A 20,490-nucleotide genomic window follows, 5' to 3' on the forward strand; every position below is an offset into this window, starting at 1 on the left:
GTTTTCCACACAAACATAAAAAAAAACAATCTTAGAATTCATATAGAACTACAAAAGACCCCGGAGCCAAAAGAGTCTTGAGAAAGAAGAACAAAGCTGGAGGCATCATTCCTCCCGATTTTGAAAAACATCACAAAGCTAAGTAATCGAAACAATGGTACTGTCATAAAGGCAGGCATAGAGACCAATGGAACAGAATGGAGAATGCAGAGATAAACCCACAATGAGGAAAGAATAGCCTCTTCAACAAACAGTGATGGGAAAATTGGATATCCACATGCAAAACAAAACAAAACTGGATCCTAACACCACATATAAAAATTAACTTTAAATAAATTGAAGACTTAAGTAAGACCTGAAACCTTAAAACTCCTAGAAGGAAACATGGAAAAGCACCTTGACATTGCTCTTGGCCATGATTTTTTGGCTATGACTCCAAAAGCATTGACAATAAAAATAAAAAGAAGTAAGTGGAGTTAAATTAAACTAAAAAGCTGCACAGAAAAGAAAATAATCAACAGGTGAAAAGGCAATCTATGGAATGGTAGAAAAAATATTTGAAAATTGTATTTCTGGTAAAGGGGCTGCTATCTAAAATACAGGAACTCATGTGACTTGGTAACAAAAACAAAATACAAATAACCCAATTAAATAATGAACAAAAACCTGAATAGAAAGTTTTTCAAAGAATATATAAAATAGCCAGTGTATACATGGAAGGTTTCTATACAGAGTCTGTATGAATCCTTTCAATTGGGAGCTCACCATCTTCAAAGGAAGACACTTGTAGGGCAGTTCATATTGTTAAAAAGCTTGTTTCCATTCTAAACTGAAATAACTGAAACACATTGTTTTCTTGAGCAATACAGAATTCTGCTTCTTTTTCAACATATACAAGGGAAAAATTTCAATCTTTGAAGTTATCCCTGAGGAAACTCTTCATGAAACAAATATGTCCTTGGTTTCCTTTACTTCCAATTATCTACACTTACACTTTTGACTTTGATTTCAATAGCAGCTTTGTATTCCACAAGACTCCAAAGCAGCAAGTGATAAACTTCTAGACAAGAACAGAAAATACCAACATTTGATTCCAAGTCCATCTAGCAGCTGTGAAGAATAAAAGCCCAGCTTTTCAAATAAAACACTTTTCACAGACTGGCTTCTCTTCAGCTTTTACCTACAAGGGCTTCTGGAAATTAACCAGTGAGTGTTCATTGAGTGTCTAATACTTGATCAGCAAGCAGTTTGGGGATTCAAAGAGATGAATGCCTTAGCCTCACATCCCAAGGAGCTTGCTGTATAGCTAGGGACATACAATGTATTCAGAATTAAAACAGACACTGTGTGGCAGTTTGGAAAAGATATAAAACTTTTTTTTACACTTAAGAAATATTTCTTGCAGTTTCTGATTGAGAAAAACTTGACCTTATGGGTTGCATCCAAACTGATGAATATTTACTGACTTTTGCTCTTTTTACACTGGCCCAATGTGTTTTACAAGCAAAGACTACAAGGAGCATCTTCCTGTATCTATTTCATCTAGGTCAGTTCTGCCAACAGAAAAATAATGCAAACAATATGTACAATTTTAAACTTTCTTATAGCCATATTAAAAATGAAACAGATATATTTTATTAATATGCTATTTAACCCATTACATCTAAAATCCTATCGCCTCAATATGTTATCCTTATGAAAATTATTAATGAGATATTTTACATTCTTTTTTCACACTAAATCTGCAAAACCTGGTGTATATCTTACACTTGCAGTGTATCTCAATTCAAATACTGTGTTATTAATACTTGTTTTGTAGTTTAATTTTTAAAAATTTACAGTTGAAAAAGCAAGTTAACATACTCAAGTTGGTTGAAACACTTTTTCCAAAAAAACTCAAGTATTAGTTATAAAATCAAAATTCAAAAAACAATGGAGTTTTAGTTGACAGTAATTCAAAATCTACAAGTAGCCAGTGTCTGCCATATTGGATAATGTAGGTTGAAGGGATAAAGTTATGCTCTGGGTGCTAGTGTTGTATACTTTTATGATATGGATCTAAAAGAAACTTGTGGCTTTGTGTAAAAGTGTCTTTCACAGCTTATTTTAAAAAGATACTCAACTATAAAATATATACAGAAAGTGTTCACCTTAGTGAATGTTCACAAATAAATACATACATGTAACCAGCTCCCACACCAAGAACAGCACAATATAAGCTCTTTACAGAGCCTTCTCATGACCGCTCCCTCTGTCAAACCCCTCTCTAAAGATAACCATTATCTGACTTCTATCGTAGATTAATTTTGTCTCCTTTGAATTTTATCAAGCTGGAATTATAAGGATATATGAGATTCATATGAGATATATATGTGATCTCATGTATATGATATGCTTACTGCTATATTCATATTCATTGTTATGGAATATTCCTGCATATGAACATGCCATAATTTATCTAACCATTCTACTAAGGAAAGATTTTTTTCATTGTTTCCACTTTGTGTCTAGAGGCACAAATTATGCCACTTCATACATTCTTGTACACTCAGTTTTGATTGTGTGGAGCTGTGACACACCAGCAGCCTTAATAATCATGGGCAACAAGCTTTAGAAAACACTTGTGCCAATTAACACTTCCACCAGCAGTTAATTATGGAAGTTCCAGTTGTTCCTTATCTTTTTCAGTACAAGTTTTTTATAATGCAGTTTTTTCTGGTAATGTTGTTGTAGTATCTTGTCTGGATTCCTCTAATTACTAATGAAATGGGATACATTATCCTATATTTATTAGCCACTTGAGAATCTCATTTTAGGAAATATCTTCTCTAACTCTGTGGGGAAAAAATATACATATATTTTGGGGGGTACCAGGTATTGAACCCAGGGGTACTTAACCACTGAACTACATCCGCAGCCCTTGTTTTGGGTTTTATTTAGAGACGGGGTCTCACTGATTTGCTTGGGTCCTTGCTAAGTTGCTGAGTCTGGCTTTGAACTCAAGATCCTCTTGCCTCAGCCTCCCAAGCTGCTGGGATTATAGACGTGCACTCCTGTGCCCAGCAGAAATATCTTCTGATGAAGAGAAGTTAATGATTTAAATGTAGCCCAAATTATCAGAATTTTAATTTATGGTTAGTGCATTTTTTGCCCTGTTTAAGATATCTTTTTTAATCCAAGGTCATGAATGTATTTTCCTAGTTTACCTCTCAGAAGCCTTACTATTAACAACATTAGTATTTATATGTACAACTGACCTGGAATTCAGTTTTGCATGTGGTGTTAGGTTGGGGTCAAGATTAGCTATTTCACCCCCATATGAATATCTTCATCTTCAGCCAGAAAGATACCTTTTGCATGTTGCCATACAAGCTTTCTCATAAGTCCTTTTTTTGGAAGAAAAAAAGTGACTGAACAGAAATGATAGGGGACTGGCAAACTGAGCACTTGCAGTTTGCCTGGAATTGAACTAGGAGTTTTACATTATTTCTTCTCCTTCTTCTTCTTCTTCTTCTTCTTCTTCTTCGGTGCCGGGGATGGAACCCAGGGCCCTGTGTATGTGAGGCAAGCACTCTACCAACTGAGCTATATGTCCTGAGCCCACATTATTGTTTCTTTTAATTTTGATAAAAGCCTTCTAAACGAGTGTTGTCAATCATTTATAGATGAAGAAACTGACACTCAGAGAAAATAGGTAGATGCTTTAGCAAGTTCATACAACTGATCAATGGAAGAGTTAGAATTTAAATGCAGGCCCATCTGAGTCCAAATCTTATTGTATTTTCGTTATTCTGTACTAATAAAAGAAATACCCAATATGTTAGAGCTTCTGTCAGAGACTCTCTTCTTATGTTAGCTAAGGGATAAGTTATTCTTTGAGTCTTTGCTTTGTTCCTGCTATTTGAAACCAGTATTGGTTTTTAGTTTTTCATAGTCAAATGGACAGATTTCATTCCTGGTCCTTGCTGCTTATAAGTTTGGTTGTGTTTATGGATGTAGTACTGATTTGGAAAAACAAAAAAAGGAACTTGTTTTAAAGAAGCTAGAAATGTCTAATTTTTTTTTTCTATCAAATGATGCTCTTTTGGCAGAAGTGTTCCCAGGGGTGGGTTGAGTTTAGGAAACTAAAAGTCTTTTCACGGAGATCAGCAAGGAAGTCCTGAATGGATCATTGAGCAACAGATGGCAGGAGCTTCGGCCACCTCCCTTGTCAAGTTAGAGCACCACCCCTTGTAGGAACACTGACAGTGTCCCATCTGTCTGCCCAACAGCCACAGCTCAGGGTGAGACCCTTCTTGGAATCCTGCCTGTTTGGTCAAGAACCATTCTAACAAGAGCGTTCTCTGAATTCCCAGCGGAGAAAGGAGGTACCAAAACATGTCTCCATATTTTTTAATTTAAAAAGTTTCATTAAAAAATAACATGTCTTCCCTGTATTATGAATGGTACATTGCTGTAGTTTAGATCTGGAATGTCCATTTAAGGCCTATGTGTTAAGCCTTGGTACCCTGTCCATGCAATAATGGAAAGTGGTGGAATCTTTAAGAGGTGGGGTCTAGTGGGAGGAAGTTAGGTCATTGAGGGAGGGCTGTTGAACGAGAGAGTGGAATGCCAGCCCCATAGTTTTCCCCTCTGTCACTTCTTGGCCATGAGGTGAGTGTTTTGCTCTACTATGTGCTCCTACCAGGTGAGCCACCACAGTTTCAAGGAATGGGGTCAACTGATCAAGAATTGAAACCTTTAAATGAGAGCCAAAATAAACTCAGGTATTTGTTACAGTAATGGAAAGTTGACCAATACATACCTGTTCATTATAAAGAGAATCAAATATAGTTTGTAAATCCCTTAAATAATCTTGGTTCATATTCAGATAAATATACTTTAATTTTTTTATATATATATACACAATGCGACAGCCAGGATAGAGAGCTGAGAAATTCCTGTAATTGAGGAAGGTATGGGGGATTGAGTTAGTACTGAGAAAGAACATCCAGTACATGGAAGGAAAACCAGTATAGGGACCCAGAAAGCAAGAGAAACAACTCTTGTTCTGAAAAGTAAACTTATCCAGAGTCCATGTGATAGAATGATAGAGAAGCCACTTTGGAGTGGATTAGGCATAAAGGGAAGGGAGGATAGTGTATAAACTATTTTGAGTAGTTTGACAATAAAGAGCAGAAAAACTCAGCTTTGTCTGTAGAATTTGGAGGTTTAAGAAAAATATGTGGGTTGGGTTGTAGTTCAGTGGTGGAACACTTGCCTAGCATGTGTGAGACCCTGAGCTCAATCCCCAGCACTACAGAAAACTAAGTAAACAGAATAAAGGTATTGTGTCCATCTATAACTAAAAATATTTTTTTTTAAAAAAAAGTTGTTATAATCATTCAGGTGAAATTCCAGAATAAGGATTGGAAGAATGAAAGTCAATAAACACCCATGGGAGGTTGGCAATGGGAGGTGGTCACTTCTGTTAGAATCCTGAGGAAGAGGAACGTATGATACTGGTATGCAGGGTGGATAGCATGAGCTTAGTGGAGACCCTGTATGATAGCTTTACTTTTCTCTGTGAAATAAGAGATGTAACCTTCTTGAGATTGGGGACAGGGGGCTGGGGACATGTTTGGTCACAAAGCACTTGCATAATATGTGTGACACTCTGGGTTCAATCCCAAGCACCACAAATACCTAAATTAAAAAGAGTGTGGACAGGAAAATGAGGTAGGGAAGATCATAGAGAGTGATAAGGGAAGTATTTTATGCCAATTTGAAGGTGGTCATCACACATTTATTAGTGAAACCAGTAGGACTCATTATGTGATATTTTTCTAGTAAGGTTTAACTGCTGAGGTATGGGTTTGGAGTAAATAGAGACTTTAATCTATCAAGGATTGATATTTTGTCCAAAGGGAGTAACAGAACAGAGAGACTAAGAATTAGGGTATTGGTAAGAGTGTAAATAAAATGATAAACCATTGATTTAAGTTGGATGAGAAAGGAAAAAGGAATGAGATAACCAGTTGGGGGAAATTAAAACAATGAATCAACAGAGAGTCATCAGGACTGAAGGTCACATGAAGGTCAAAAGAGGGAATAACTGGTAAAGTAAAAGATAAGTATAGGGCTGGGGATGTGGCTCAAGCGGTAGCGCGCTCGCCTGGCATGCTTGCGGCCCAGGTTCGATCCTCAGCACCACATACAAAACAAAGATATGTTGTGTCTGCCGATAACTAAAAAAAAATAAATATTAAAATTCTCTCTCTCTCCCTCTCTCACTCTCTCTTTAAAAAAAATTAAGATAAGTATATAAAATGGTTAATTATCAAATAATTTTTATGATAAAAAATCTCATGATCATGAGACCAAATGGCAGGGGTTCAAGACAAGTGATGAGAGATGATGAGGAGGTCAAGGAATAAGGGTGTTGATTAGGTTATACAAACAAATGTGAGAGTTGATCAGCATTATGGAAGGTTTGGTTTTGGGAAAAAGGAACTGACTCAGGGTTGTTTTGTATTATATTACATTATCTTATATCATGTTAATTATATTATATTTATTATTTATATTGCATTAGCTTGAGGAAAATAGCCAAATGTTACAATTACTAAAATTTACTGGGTGATGAGAAAGAACCATTTACTCATTGTGGAATCTTCTTGTGGCTCAGGGACTGATGTACTTCTGGAAAAATTATGTTGCTGTTGGTCTGAAGGAGGTGGTGTGGTGTTGAGGACAGCAGACTTTGGAGTAAGTTAAGACCGGATTTCAACACGGATGATGCTGGGTAATTTACATCACCATTTACGCCCAGTTTTCTTAATCAATAAAATAGGATTCTTAATGCCAATTTTATGGAGGTGCTGTTGGGGTGAAACCAGTCAAAAAGGGTGACAGATCAACCATAGTGTCAGTCATTTAACATGTGCTTAAGAAAGCTAAATTTCCTTCCCTGGGAGTCAAATCTGTAAAAATACCAGCTTGGAGGTAGAAAATCTGTGAGTTTTCCCACTGGATTTTAGTGGGAAAAAAAGTTTTCTAAATTATAATTTTGTGCAAAAAGACAAGCAAATGAATAGTTTGCCAAAGGTGGCACGATACCTTACTTCCCAAATTCCCCTCATAATATAGAAATTTAATTCCATTCTGTTGTGATTACAATTCAGTCTCTAGAGATAATTGCACCTAATTGTGTTCTTGTTATGAATAACTTTGTAGAGAGAAATGCAGCTAAACAATGAGTTTGATTACCTGAGGTTTATAGCGTGCAAAGAAATAACAAAAATAGGACAGAGTATTTGACTGAATATTGATTAGTGAATGAAAGCTGGGGTTTTCTCTGAGATTCCAGAAGTGTACGATTTTTTACTAGCTCATATGAGGTCCAGGCAAGTTATTGATCATTTGGAGATTAGAAAATATTGACTTTATTAGGTAATAATATGAAGTATAACTTATTGTCTATCATGTGCCAGGATCTTTCCCAATATTGGCTAATCCTTACAATTATTCTGATTCCAATTCTCCAGATGAGAAAGCTGAGGCTGGGAGAGATTAAATGACTTGCCCAGGCCTGATGATAGAGCCTGAATTTGAACCCATGTATACCTTTAAAGCCTGAGTCTATCTCCTGAATCATCCTACCCCCAAGCAAAGCTCTGGGAAGCCTAAGTTCTGAAGTTTTTCAAAAGGAACATGGATAACAAAATTCCTTAGAAGACTGTATTACTTAAGGTTCTACAGGGAAACAAAGCTAATAGGATGCACATATATTTATAGAAAGAGATTTATTGTAAGGATGTAGCTCACATAAATATGGAGGCTGGCAATATGTAAATCTGCAGTGTGGGCTGACAGGCTGGAGACCCAGGGTTGCCAATGGCAAATAAAACCTGAAAGCAGTCTGCTGGAGTATTTCTTCTTGCTCATGGATGTTGGTATTTTTGTTCTATTCAGGCCTTCAACTGATAGCATGTTATGGAAGGCAATCTACTTGGGCAGATTTCAATGATTTAAATCCCATCCTACAACATACTCCAAGTGAACACATAGAATTCACCATCACAGAGACCTCAGAGAATCTGCTTTTAAGAGTCAATTCTCCAGGAGGTAGACTTTAATAGACACTAATATAATTTCCTACCATAGTAATTAGCAGAGTCCACTCAATGGTTGATGAAAGATTATAGTATATGAGATAGTACTACAACATTTTAAAAAGAAACTATAAGTCATAGATTTGTAGTAAACAACATTCTAATTGTAAAAACCCAAGCTCTGAGATTTTGATTAAAAGGGTGTCACTTAGTCAGTCACCCAATCTGATGATCAGGGATATTGCAAGAACCTCAGAGAACAGGAAGCCAACCAGGGCACATTCTGCAAAGAGAAGGGAAATGTCCCTGATGCTTCCAAGAGAAGCCATGTATGGTCAGCAGGACTCTGACCAATCCTGGCAAATGGCACCACTGGTAGAGGAAAGCTAATGAAGCCAAGAGGCTTCACACATGTCCTGAAGAATGACCTCTGAGGAACAGGAGAGTATAGCTTTAGCACAGTCCTATTTTAATGTAACTTAAGATGTACACTTGTGTCTGCCCTACCCAAAGTAAGTAAAGCTGGAGGCTACAGAGGAAGGGTTCTTGTATAGGAGTGCCTAATAATATAATAATGATGATGATGATAATAATAATGATAATAATAATAATAATAATAATAAAGAACTCTAGAGTTGCAAAAAATGGCATCACTCTAGGGATAGGAATAGTTCCTTTAGACTGGTCTTTGTAATAATAATAACAACAATAATATAATAAGTCAAATAATAGTTAACAATCATTATTGCATCTTGTGTGCCTAGATTCCAAGTGTTTTTCATATGGTATCTAATTTAATTGTGTCTGTACTAGGAGGAAGGTGCTATTATTCTTCTCTTGTACCTTCTATTACATGTGTGGAAACAGTATGTTGGCTAGTAATACAAATAGGAAAGGGTGCATTAAGCATTTAAAGGATGACTATACATAAAGGAGACTTGGGGCACAAAAGTATATTTGACCTCCAAATTCTCTTCATTCCTTGTCACAGTGTCTAAAGTTGTCATCATTACAAGAATCAAAATATTGGAAGACTGAATAGTCAACACTCAGTAGTAATTTGTGTCCAGTGATCCAGAAGTTTCCAGGGACAATAGAAAGGGTAACAGGGTGGGCTCCCCACCTTGAATGAGTCTACAGCCTCCTGGGAGAGGCTCCAATGGAAGAAATGATGCATGCCGAATCTCTTCCTTTCTTTGGGTATATTGCTTCCTTCTGTTTAAGGGGTGGGAATCCTTTGTCTTTTTTTTTTTTAATTTGTTTTTTAAAGGTTCCCTTAATTATGATTTTTTATTGTAGTAAAAATCCTTAACATGAGATATTAACATATTTTTGATTGTAGGATACAGATGGTCCCCAACCTGTCAACTTGTGATTTTTTGGCTTTATGCTGATATGAAAATGATACACATTTGGTAGAAAATGTTCTTCAAATTCTGATCTTTTCCTCGCTATTGTCCTCCATGCTGGAAAGCATTAGTGAGTGCAACTCCAGAGCAGCCACTGACCACCAAGTGAGACGGGTGACTCTACCATGCATTGTGCTTCTGTGTGATGATGTATGGTAGGTAAGATGCGGTGTATATTATTGATTTATCATATTTTCAACTTACAGTGATTTTGCTGGGATGTAATGCCACTATGAGGAACATCTGTATTTCCTGGGTGGATTTTTATGGCATGTAAGCAAAGCTTAGAAAAATTGATCTGTGTATTACTGTTGAGTTGGTGTGTCTGAAGGGAAGAAGCATCCAGAATTTCCCATTTTGCCATCTTTCTGAAGTCATTTCTTAAAGGTTTTCTTTCTTTATCTTTTCCTACGGTATTGGGAGTTAAATCCAAGGATTCTTTAACACTGAGCTATATCCTTGGCCCTTTTTATTTTTATTTTTTATTTTGTGACAGAGTCTTACTAAGTTGTCCAGGCAGGCTTTGAATTTGTAATCCTCCTGTGTCAGCCTTCCAAGTCACTGGAATTATAGGCATATGTGGGTAATTTGGCGGACTCTTTGATAAATGCACTTAGGAGGCTACTGACTAGGACTTGTAGTATAAAACAAAGCATAGTAATAATGGCTGTAATTTGATGAGTACTCACTAGCACCTGAGCCTAGACTGGGGCATCAGGCTCATTAATGTCGATGAACTCTTCCTTATTTTCCAGTAAAACACGGTCTTCATGCAGGCAGAGTCTGATCTGTTTTGTCATTGTTGGATTCTCAGCACCTGGTGGAGAGCCAGTCACATAAAAGGTGCTCAATAAGTCTTTAGAAAATAAAGAATGATCATGACAGCTCTTTTCTGACCATTTTTGCTCAGTCAATATCCATCTCAAAATAGACAAGTCAGAACTAGATGATTTTTGGCATGAATTTAGTAGAAAGAATATGGTCTTCAGAGTCAGATAGATCTGAAGTTCCATCACAATTTTGCCATTTACTTCTTATTTATTTATTTACTTTTTGTAGTTGTAGATGGACAACATGCCTTTATTTTATTTATGTATTTTTTTAAATGTGGTGCTGAGGATCGAACCCAGTGCCTCACATGACCAAGACAAGTACTCTGCTACTGAGCTACAGCCCCAGCTGCTGCCATTCACTTCTGATGTGAACAAAGTTACTTCACTTTTATGCACCAACTTCCTTGTCTGATTCTGAAATAAGATGACAAGAGAAGGAGTTTATAGTTTTATAATCTTTCCTGATTACTCCTATTCCACATCAACAGAGACAGCAACTAGACAGCAAAACAAAACAAAAACAAACAAAACCCAACCATGAACAGCATTTACAACAAAATGGTGGTAAGTTATCTTCATAAGTCCCACAAACAAATGATAGGAACAGTTACAAACCTGTGTGGCATCAGTGTCTTGGAGGAGAAGGAAAGCATTGGGGTGTCTGATGGACATACATTTTCAGATCCCAAATTTAATCACATAGGCAAAACTCTTTTTTTTTTTCATGTAAAGTAACATAGTCACCAGATTCCATGAATCAGGAAGTAGATATCTTGGGTGGGGGGGATGCTATCTGAGAAGCATTTCCTAATCCAAAATGGTGTTGGGTTTTCCTCCTGTGAGTGTCCCTACTGCCTTTGACTTGTCGCCTATGTGAATAAGATATGGTGACTAAGGGCAAGCACGTGTCTTCTTTGCTCCTGGGTTCCCAGAGTGTGAGATGGGCCTGTCCAACATCAGTATAATTTGAGTGACATGTTATCTTAAATTTTCTAGAGGCCACATTAAAAAATAAATAAATAAAATGAAACAGGTAAAATAAATCTTAACACTATATTTTGTTTAACTCAAGATATAAAGGAAATACTATCATCTCAACACATAATCAATATAAAAATTATTTGTGAGGTATTGTGCTTTCATTCATTTGGCCTGAGTCTTTGAAATTCAGTATTTGTTTTCACAGGAGTGGCCACAGTTCACATGTTCATTGGGCACATGTAGCTAAGGACTACTACATCAACCAACACAGTTCTAGCTCAACCCCCAATGCAAAGAAACACTCGGTGTGCGTTTGGCTAACAACTGATTGACTGAAGTGATATGGAGACAATGTGAATACCAATTCCTGAGAGTGGTAGGTTTATTGTGCCTATATGCACATGGCTTAATCTTCATTAGATATTGTATAAAAATTAGACATAAAACCATACATCTTGTGAAGAAATCTATTTCCATTTCTAATTTGGCAATCTGAAATGCTCAGATCAGGCACTGTCAGGCATCCATTCCAGTAAACATTTACTCAGAGCTGTCTTCCTGGGCTCCTTTGAGTGGGAGGTGATTAGTTCATGAGGCAAAAAACACACTTTCACAATATTTCCAAAAGTTTGCCTTTGCTTTCATGTATAGTTCCTTTAAAACATTATCCCCAAACTGCAATTTAAAAACTGACCCTGCTAACTCTGGCTTTCCAAATCTCTTTGAAACCACAGAACAGTGTGAACACAAAGCATTTATTTTCATAGTCTTGTGACAGGAAAATAAATATACATTTCTCCTTTAGGGAGATCCTAGCCTCTTAGCTTCAGAACCCAGTCTATCAAACAAAGAAGTATTTCTTTAACTGGGTATTGAGGGCCCTTGTACCCATCAAGATTGCTCCAGGATGTATTATGTTCTTTGGTTTACTCTATCAAAAAGCCACTGGAATCCCCTTAACACATGCATACATTTCCTTATAAACAGCACTCATGCAAAGTTTTCTGAATTGGGCTTACAAATAGAGCACTGTAATCTAGGAGGGTATTAAACTATAATCAGAAACAAATTATTGTTCCTCCTGTCAGCTGATGGACTATAAACAGAGATAGCACCTGGCCACAGCATTATATGTTTTTTCCCCTTTCTGCATACCCAGAAACTAAACAAACAAACAAACAAAAAATACAATTATATATTATGTTGCTAAATGGTGTTGAATGAATGAATGCTATGAATTCTCCTCTCTTGCTCAGACTTACAGGGAGGTAGGAGGAGGAGCCTATTGCCACAGATTACACTCCTAGCAAACACATATGAGCACATTCTCATGAAAAAACACTACACTACATTTCCAATAGCGTCTCTTATAAATGAGAGGAGAAAGGAAAACATGCCTAAGGGGTTAGGATGTAGTCTTTCACATGGTTTAAAATTGAGAAAAGTCTCCAAGTAAACTGGGTACTGCCCAGGAGCTGAAGATCAGTTTGTGTTTCTGAGAGTGGGCCTGAAAAATTGTCCCATTAGAGAACCATCCAAGAGGCAGTGGAGGCCCCAGGAGAGGAGGGAGCATAAAGAGAAAACTGAGTTGATTGAGGCTGTATCTGTCTATGCTGAATAATTGACTTCTGTGAGTTAAGGTCAATAATTTACAGATTATTTTATTTCTCTTTAGTTCTTCTTTGTGGTTCAATTTTCCAAAGAACTTTAACCTCATGTACTTACCAACGAAAAGAATCCCATTTATCAGAAACCTAGAAAAGTAAAGTTAGGCATTGGAGCAAATTTTTAATCTCTTCATTTTCCTACCTCTGGGCCCAAGGTAGAAGGCTCTGACAGGCCTGAGCAATGCAAAAGAGGTAGGTTACAGTAGTTACAATGCCAGTGGGCCCATCTTTCCAATCATGGGAGAGGAGGGCGGGTGCCAAGGCATATCTCTGATGGAATGAATATTCCCCCCTCCTCCTGCTGTAACTTCAGCCTTTCCCCAACTCTCTCTTGTACATTGGAGGAGATGAATAGGTATGCATGTGTATGTGGGCATGGGGTTTAATTTTCCCTGGTTTGTCTCCTCTTAAGACACAGAGAAGAATGTTTAATTGCTTTCATTCATGATGTGTTTTGTGCCCAAACACATCACAGTCTAAACTCAAAATAAAATTATGTCCTTGGATCCTCTCTTTCTTTTCTTCCTGTCTCATTTATAGAGGAAAGATTGCACACACAGTCACAAATGCATCATCCTGAAACACTCCATGTTTGATAATTAAGGAGGTAACTTGGACACACAGCAAGGACAAGAGACAATAAGATTGTTAGTCAATCTGTTAAGGTCAGGTGATGGACAATTGAGAATAAAGTCAGGATTCAGAGTTGAGTGTGGCTGGTGTGTAACTTTTGCAAAGTCCTCATGAATGGATTGTTTAGCCCCAACAATCTCATGAATTGAATCATCTGGTTTAGGGATATGCAGGGCCATGAGATATGGGCCAACTTCAGGTATAATATTCCTAAAACGACTATGGGAAAGAATAGGCTGGAAATGGATTTTGACTAAGACAAAAAGCCAAAATCAAAACAGCAACAACAACAATACCCAAACCTCCAAACAAACGAAAAACCAAACAAACAAAAAATTTGAACCCAGAAAGCAGTTTTTGGGCAGGAGGAGGTCGGGAAAATTTCCCTGATATCAGTGTAGTAAGCAGGGACAAAAAAAGAAAGTCCGGGTTTTCTGCTTCCTGTTCTGTTTCTATATGTCCTGCTGGGTGCAGGTAGATAAATGCTGGCAGGTGTGTGCTAAAAATCAGAGAGGAAGGCTTACTAGTAAATAAGCCTTCTTTTTGGCTACTGGAAACTGACACTTTATTTGTCCATTTTTTTTTCATTGTAATCATAAAATTGGCTGGAATTCCATTTACTTGAAAACTCCAAAGTTTTGGTAGAAAATTAAATGCTTGAATCAGTGATTCTGAGGTTGACATTTCAAATATTTCCCCCTCAGTTGGGGGATTTAATAACAAGGAGATGGACAAACAAATTCGATTCATCTCTTCCTTGATGTTTATCCCGGGCTCATTTTTGCAGAGTGCTTGGCTGTGGTATTTCTATCATGACTGTTGCCAGACCATCTTTTCAGTTCAAGTGCATGGTTCGGGAATTGAGAGCAGCCTTCTTTTATCATGTCTTGAATAAAAACGGTAAATGCTGTAATGAAGTGAGCTGGCATGGAGGACAGGAGCAGGGAAGTGCTGGCCATGTTTCTTGATCACTTATGGCAAGCCTTGTCCTCATGGGGACTGTCACCAGCATATTCTCAGGAAATGCTTTTGAATTTGTATTCTTTAAGTGGTCACATTAATTGTTTTCTTTTTTTTTTAATTGAACTTCAGTTGCACAAAATTAAATTACTTATGATTCTGAGATTGTTGGAAGCTATCATTCATCAGTGTCATGTCTCTCTTTTTATTTACTCTTTCTTTTATTAATCAGTCTTGGCTCTCAATTGAATCTTGTCCAATCACAAGGACACACTCTTGTGCTATTTAGCTGGTATAAATGTTATCCTGTTAAACGTCTTATTCTGTTTCCTACATTTCTGAATCCAACCTCATTTCTCCATCATTTGCATGTATGTATATGTGTATATGTGCATATGTATATATAGAATAAAGAAAAATAAACAGGTATGTGGCTATTTTAAAGTTGAAGAAGTTCTTTGACATTCTTGTTAAGAGATATTGTCTCATTTCCTCCCTTTGAATTTGAGGTGCATCATGGTTTTTTTTACTTGTCTCTAAAAAAGTTTGGAAATGATGCTGCACAATCACTGAGGTTACATTGAAAGTCCATGCAGTCTCTGCCTGATTTGCTTGGAGGTCTTGCTCTATGGAACCCTCCCTGGGACACATTCTCAGTGGCTAGGAGCTGCCTAAGCTAAAAGCAAAGGCCACACATGTTTCTCAGTTGGCAGTGACAGCTGAGCCCACTGTTCAGTCCCCTGGCCTGGACACCAGACAAGTAAGTGAAGAATGGATTGTTTAGCCCCAGCTTTTCTAGAGCCCCCGTGTTCAGGTCATAGCTAAAAATCTGAGTCTTCCTTTTGGAGCCTTCAATACCATGAAGTAGAGAAGATCACTCTCCATTATACATTTTCTGGGTTCCTGAGCCTTAAGTATGCACAAGCATAACAAAATGTTGTCTTATTCCACTCAATTTGGGGTGGTTGTGTAATGCAACAACTGGTGTCCAGAGAAAGACAGAACAAGCTCTTCCTTGGAATGGAAGGCCAACTAATAAATGAGGGCAGAAAGGTGAAGTTAGGAAATCACCATTTGGCCACCAGAGGAACAAATGATTCAGAAAAGAATCATCAAAAGATGCTAAAACTTAGTAGGTGAAGTTTTGTTGAAGAATGAATTATTAACAACCCTCCTGCCAATCTAGGTATCTCTACAAAATACTTAGTAACAGAAGAAGGAAAAAGAGCAACTTTACAATGGAGACTTTTGGCACATATAACCTCAACGATGCAATAGTTAGTAATGAGACAAGTCAACCTCATGTGCCCCTGCAGGATGCTCTGAAAAGGTCACAAAATCATTTCTCTAATATTCTCACCAAAAACGCATAACCTGACTAAAATGAGACATCAAACCCTTACGGAAGAACATTCTACAAAATGACTGACCTGTATTCAGGCTGTCATGGTTATAAAAGTGGGGTAAAAAGACTAGGGAACTTGTCTGGATTCTGAATTAAAATAGTACATCTACTAAGTTCGATGTGTGATTCTGAACAATATCAACAACAACAACAACAACAACAACAAAAAACCCAACTTTAAAATTTTTTGCAACAAAGGACATTCTTGAGAAGATTGGTGAAATATGAATACAAACCATAGGTTTGGTAATGGTATTGCACCAATATTAATATCCTGCTTTTGTTAAGATATTAACAAATTTATGAAAGGATGATCTTGTTCTCAGGAAACATACACTAAAGTATTTAGAGGCAGAGGGACATCATTTCTGCAGCCTATTCTTTAAGTGTTTAGAAAAATAAGACATATAAAGCAAGGGTGGTTACAAGTTAACAATTGGGGTGTGTGTGTGAATTCTTTGCTCCACTTGCAACTATTCCATTAGTCAATAATATTTCAAAATAAAGAACTAAGCAAAAAGGAATCTAATGATCAGGTAAGAAGACATTAAAACATGTTAATCAATTTGAGTTGGTATTAGTAATAAATAATAATCATTTTTTTTAAATTAAAATCAGGAAGAGACTAAAGAACTAGAAAATATTACATGGTTTATATAACAGTAATGATTTTGTATTCATTGAAGAATACATATTAAAATATACAAAGCAGTCCATAATACAACTACAAGGAGAAATTAATACAGCTAATAAGTAGAAAATCTGAGAAATTAAAGGGCCAAGAAGACTTAAGATCTACAAATTTTGAATAATGATTTGTTTTATTTAATAGGTACATACACAGCCCTGCACCCTACATATAGAAAATTTACCTTATTTTTCAGCAAACATGAAACTACTTTAAAAAATTTATCACATTCTAGGTAAGAAAGGGAGTCTCAACAAATTCCAAAGAATATTTTACTAATGACATTTTAAAAACCACAATGTAATAAATCAGAAATAAATATTTTAAAATAACAAAGGTAATGACTTTCCTAATACAATTGGAAACTGAGGAACAAAATTCTAAATACTTAATGGGTTAAAGAAGAAAGCTTAATGGAATTATGAAATATTTAGCATGGACTGGAAATGAGAACACAGCTCAAATGAGATTGTAGCTAAGAGGGTATTTGGGGGAAATTTTTATAGGTTTAAAAATATATATTTGGAAATAAGAAATATTGAAAATTAATGAATTAAGCATGTAACTCAAGAAGCCTGGGAATAATTATAAAATATCCTGAAAGAAAGCAAGAGGAGTAGGAAAGCATGAGATGAAGCTTGGAGAAACATGGAGGATTTGGGGTAACTCCAGAGGTAAAGATGGGGCTCAGCCATGTTTAGCCAAACTGATGGGTAAGGATGATTGTTCCAGGGAACATCTGTTTTATTCAAGAACAAAATGTCTCTACAGAGACATCTCCTATGCTGACTAGATACTGGACTTTTTGATTACAACTTTAAGGCAAGGGCACTAAAGCTTATTCCCCAGATCTTTAGGTAGGATTTTAAAACTTGGGCACCATATCTAGGTCAGAGCCTTACAGGGTCTTGCTTTTCACCCCTCTGCTAGCTTGCATCATTCTGTTGACATTCATTACTGTTTCTCCTGGGTGTCTTGACTCTGGACACTGGTATAATAGCCTTTTCTTTTTTTTCCTCACAATAATTTGTTCAGAAAATTCACCATTACCTTTTTCTTTATCACCACATGTCCCTGACCAAGCTAACATGAACTCAAGCTATCAGGCTAAGTGGATGCCCTTGTATGTTCTGTCACCTGAGTCTTGAACTATCCTTGGCATTTAGAATTCTTAATTCACAAAGCTATTGTGTGATGTGTCTACTGCTTTTTACATACTAAATACGTGGGTTTTATATTATAATTCAAACTGAGTATCATCCGCTTTTTCAACTGGGAACAACCTCTTAATTAAAAAAGAATGCATTTGGTTTCCAAAAGAAAAACTTTATGTCAGCTTTGGTCTTCACTATAATGTCAGTGACTGAGAGAAGACATCAAATCCAGATATTATATTCACATCAGTTATAACATTTGATAGATAGCTATTTCTAGAGCATAAGAGATGAATAAATCAACCAAATCAATACATATTTATTTACCAGGGCTTTGTTTTCACTACCATTCAGAAATGTATTATCTAGCACTGCTGCCTAATATATTTTGCGGATATTGTTTCCCTCTGTGTTTTCTGATATAATCTGGAAAAATAAAAAAAAAACAGAAGCAAACACAATTCTGTTATTCTATTTTTGTTGGAAGCAAGGCAGTTATTATTTGGTTTGGGAAAAATAAAGGCAGCATTTCAGATTTGGAAAATATCCCAGACTAAAAAATAGTATTTGACAGTGACGAGCAGGGCCAATGTGGCGTCCTTTGTGTATAGGCAGAATAATCCAGTTTATTTGTAGTTAGATTTTCTCTCTTTAGGTGGCCAAATAAATCTCAGTCATGGGTGGAGGTAATTGTAAGGACATCAAAAAACAATGATAAAGAACCACATTTTGACAGTATGTGGTGAGGGATGGACTCATCATGAGAGTCAATACAGTATAGTGTCTGAGAGTTGGCTTCAGAACCAGACACACCTGAATTTGAGTCCATCTCTGGTTCTTTTCAAATCTCTAAAATGGGAGTGATCGTATCTGAGTGATGGATTGCTTAGAATTGTTTAGAGAGGTAATGAAACAGGTGGAGCATCTAAGACTTGAAGCTCTATGCTGGATCCATAGTGAGACCCTCCTCTCATTCTCAAAGAAAGAACAAGCATGCATAGAAATTCAAGAAAAGATAGGATCATTCCATAGTTCATGTGAGGCATTTGGTATTAGTGAATTATTGATAATCTTGAAAACAGAGGAAAAAAAGACAGTAGAGACAGGACTGGGGGCAGCATCAGAAGTAGAAGTGTCTGGCTTTATGAAATAATGGTGTTACTGAAGGAAGTGGATGAAGGAAATCAGAGTCTCCTGGTGTAAGAAAGCATCAAAGATGGCTGTGGTCTCCTTCCAGGCCAATGTCATTAAAGATGCTACATGCATCTGAATTAAGCTGCAGCTTCCTGCACCAACCATGTCCTGATATGCAAAGTCTGGCTAAACTCTCATACCCTTTCCACTGCCCCCAACATCCAATGTGAAATGCCTGCAAACTGGAGTCATTACCAGACTTTTCATAAAAGATCCTGTACCTTCTGGCCCCTATGGCTGTTATCCTGCTGTCTACTCAGGCTGGTTTCTTCCTTTTTTTTTCTTATTATCTTCAAATTTCCAGTTATTCTCTTCATTCTATTTGAAAGCTACCCTTTCCTTTCCAGATTCTTACAAAAATATTCAATGTCTTCCTCTTTTGAATTCATTTAGCATTTTGGGGGTATTTCTTTTCAAAGCACCCACGTGAATCAACTTGGATCATAGCTATCACAATTGTCTCATTGTTCCTTCTACATTGTTCCTTCTCAAGTAAGAGACTTGAGAGCAGAGATGGTCTTACATTGTTTCACCAGCATGATACCTGCTACACAACAGGCACTAAGTAAATGACTGTTGGTGGGATATCAAGCCACAGATGTATGTCTGAATGGACTGCTGATGTGATCCAGCATGACTTTTTTTTGTGATTACATAATTGTAAAAACTACATCAAATTTTTATTAATTATCTCTTGTGTACCAGACATTGGGCTAGATTCGGTGACCAAGATTGGCTACTGTCTTGTATTTTTCTTTTTTTTTTTTTTTTAATTAATTTATTTTTTTTTTAAATTTTTTTATTGGTTGTTCAAAACATTTTTCTTATGAGGAAAACAGATTTTAGACAATTAATTAGAACTGAAGTGAGTTTTTAGGAAAGAGGTAGAAAACGTCTGTAATGAACTAACTCATTTCTCAGGAAGGAGAAAGCTGTTTTTTTTTTTTTTTAGTTATACAAAAACACAATGTCTTTATTTTGTTTATTTTCGTGTGGTGCTGAGGATCGAACCCAGTGCCTCACATGTGTGAGGCAAGTGCTCTGCCACTGAGCCACAATCTCAGCCAGAGAAAGCTGTTTTAGATACTGAAAAAAGATAAAAAGATTAGTTTCTAAATTTTGAAAGTACCTATGACTCATTTGGTTGTGAAACTTCAACATACTCTATGGGCTTTGGAGCTGTTCTGTGCACTAAGAGAAAAAGATTGCCTATAAATTCAAATTCGCTAATAAAGGAGCTAGGTTGGAAAGTCAGGATTGTTAGCTGGCTGAAGCAATGCACTAATGTAGTATAAAACATACTGAGATCTGCCATTTATTGTCCCCTTGGCTGGCATAAAGGCATTGTTGAGTTACTGGCTGTAGCTAAGATGGTAAAGTGATATAGCAGAATAATATATATTACATACAAATAGAAGCACTGCACTCTGAATATATAGATAGATGCCTCCATTTCATCTCATTCCTTTAATT

The sequence above is a fragment of the Marmota monax genome, unplaced genomic scaffold (genome assembly GCF_021218885.2).
Source record: "Marmota monax isolate L192 unplaced genomic scaffold, Marmota_monax_Labrador192_F-V1.1 WCK01_AAM20220418_F8-fsc00004, whole genome shotgun sequence".
NCBI lineage: Eukaryota > Metazoa > Chordata > Mammalia > Rodentia > Sciuridae > Marmota > Marmota monax.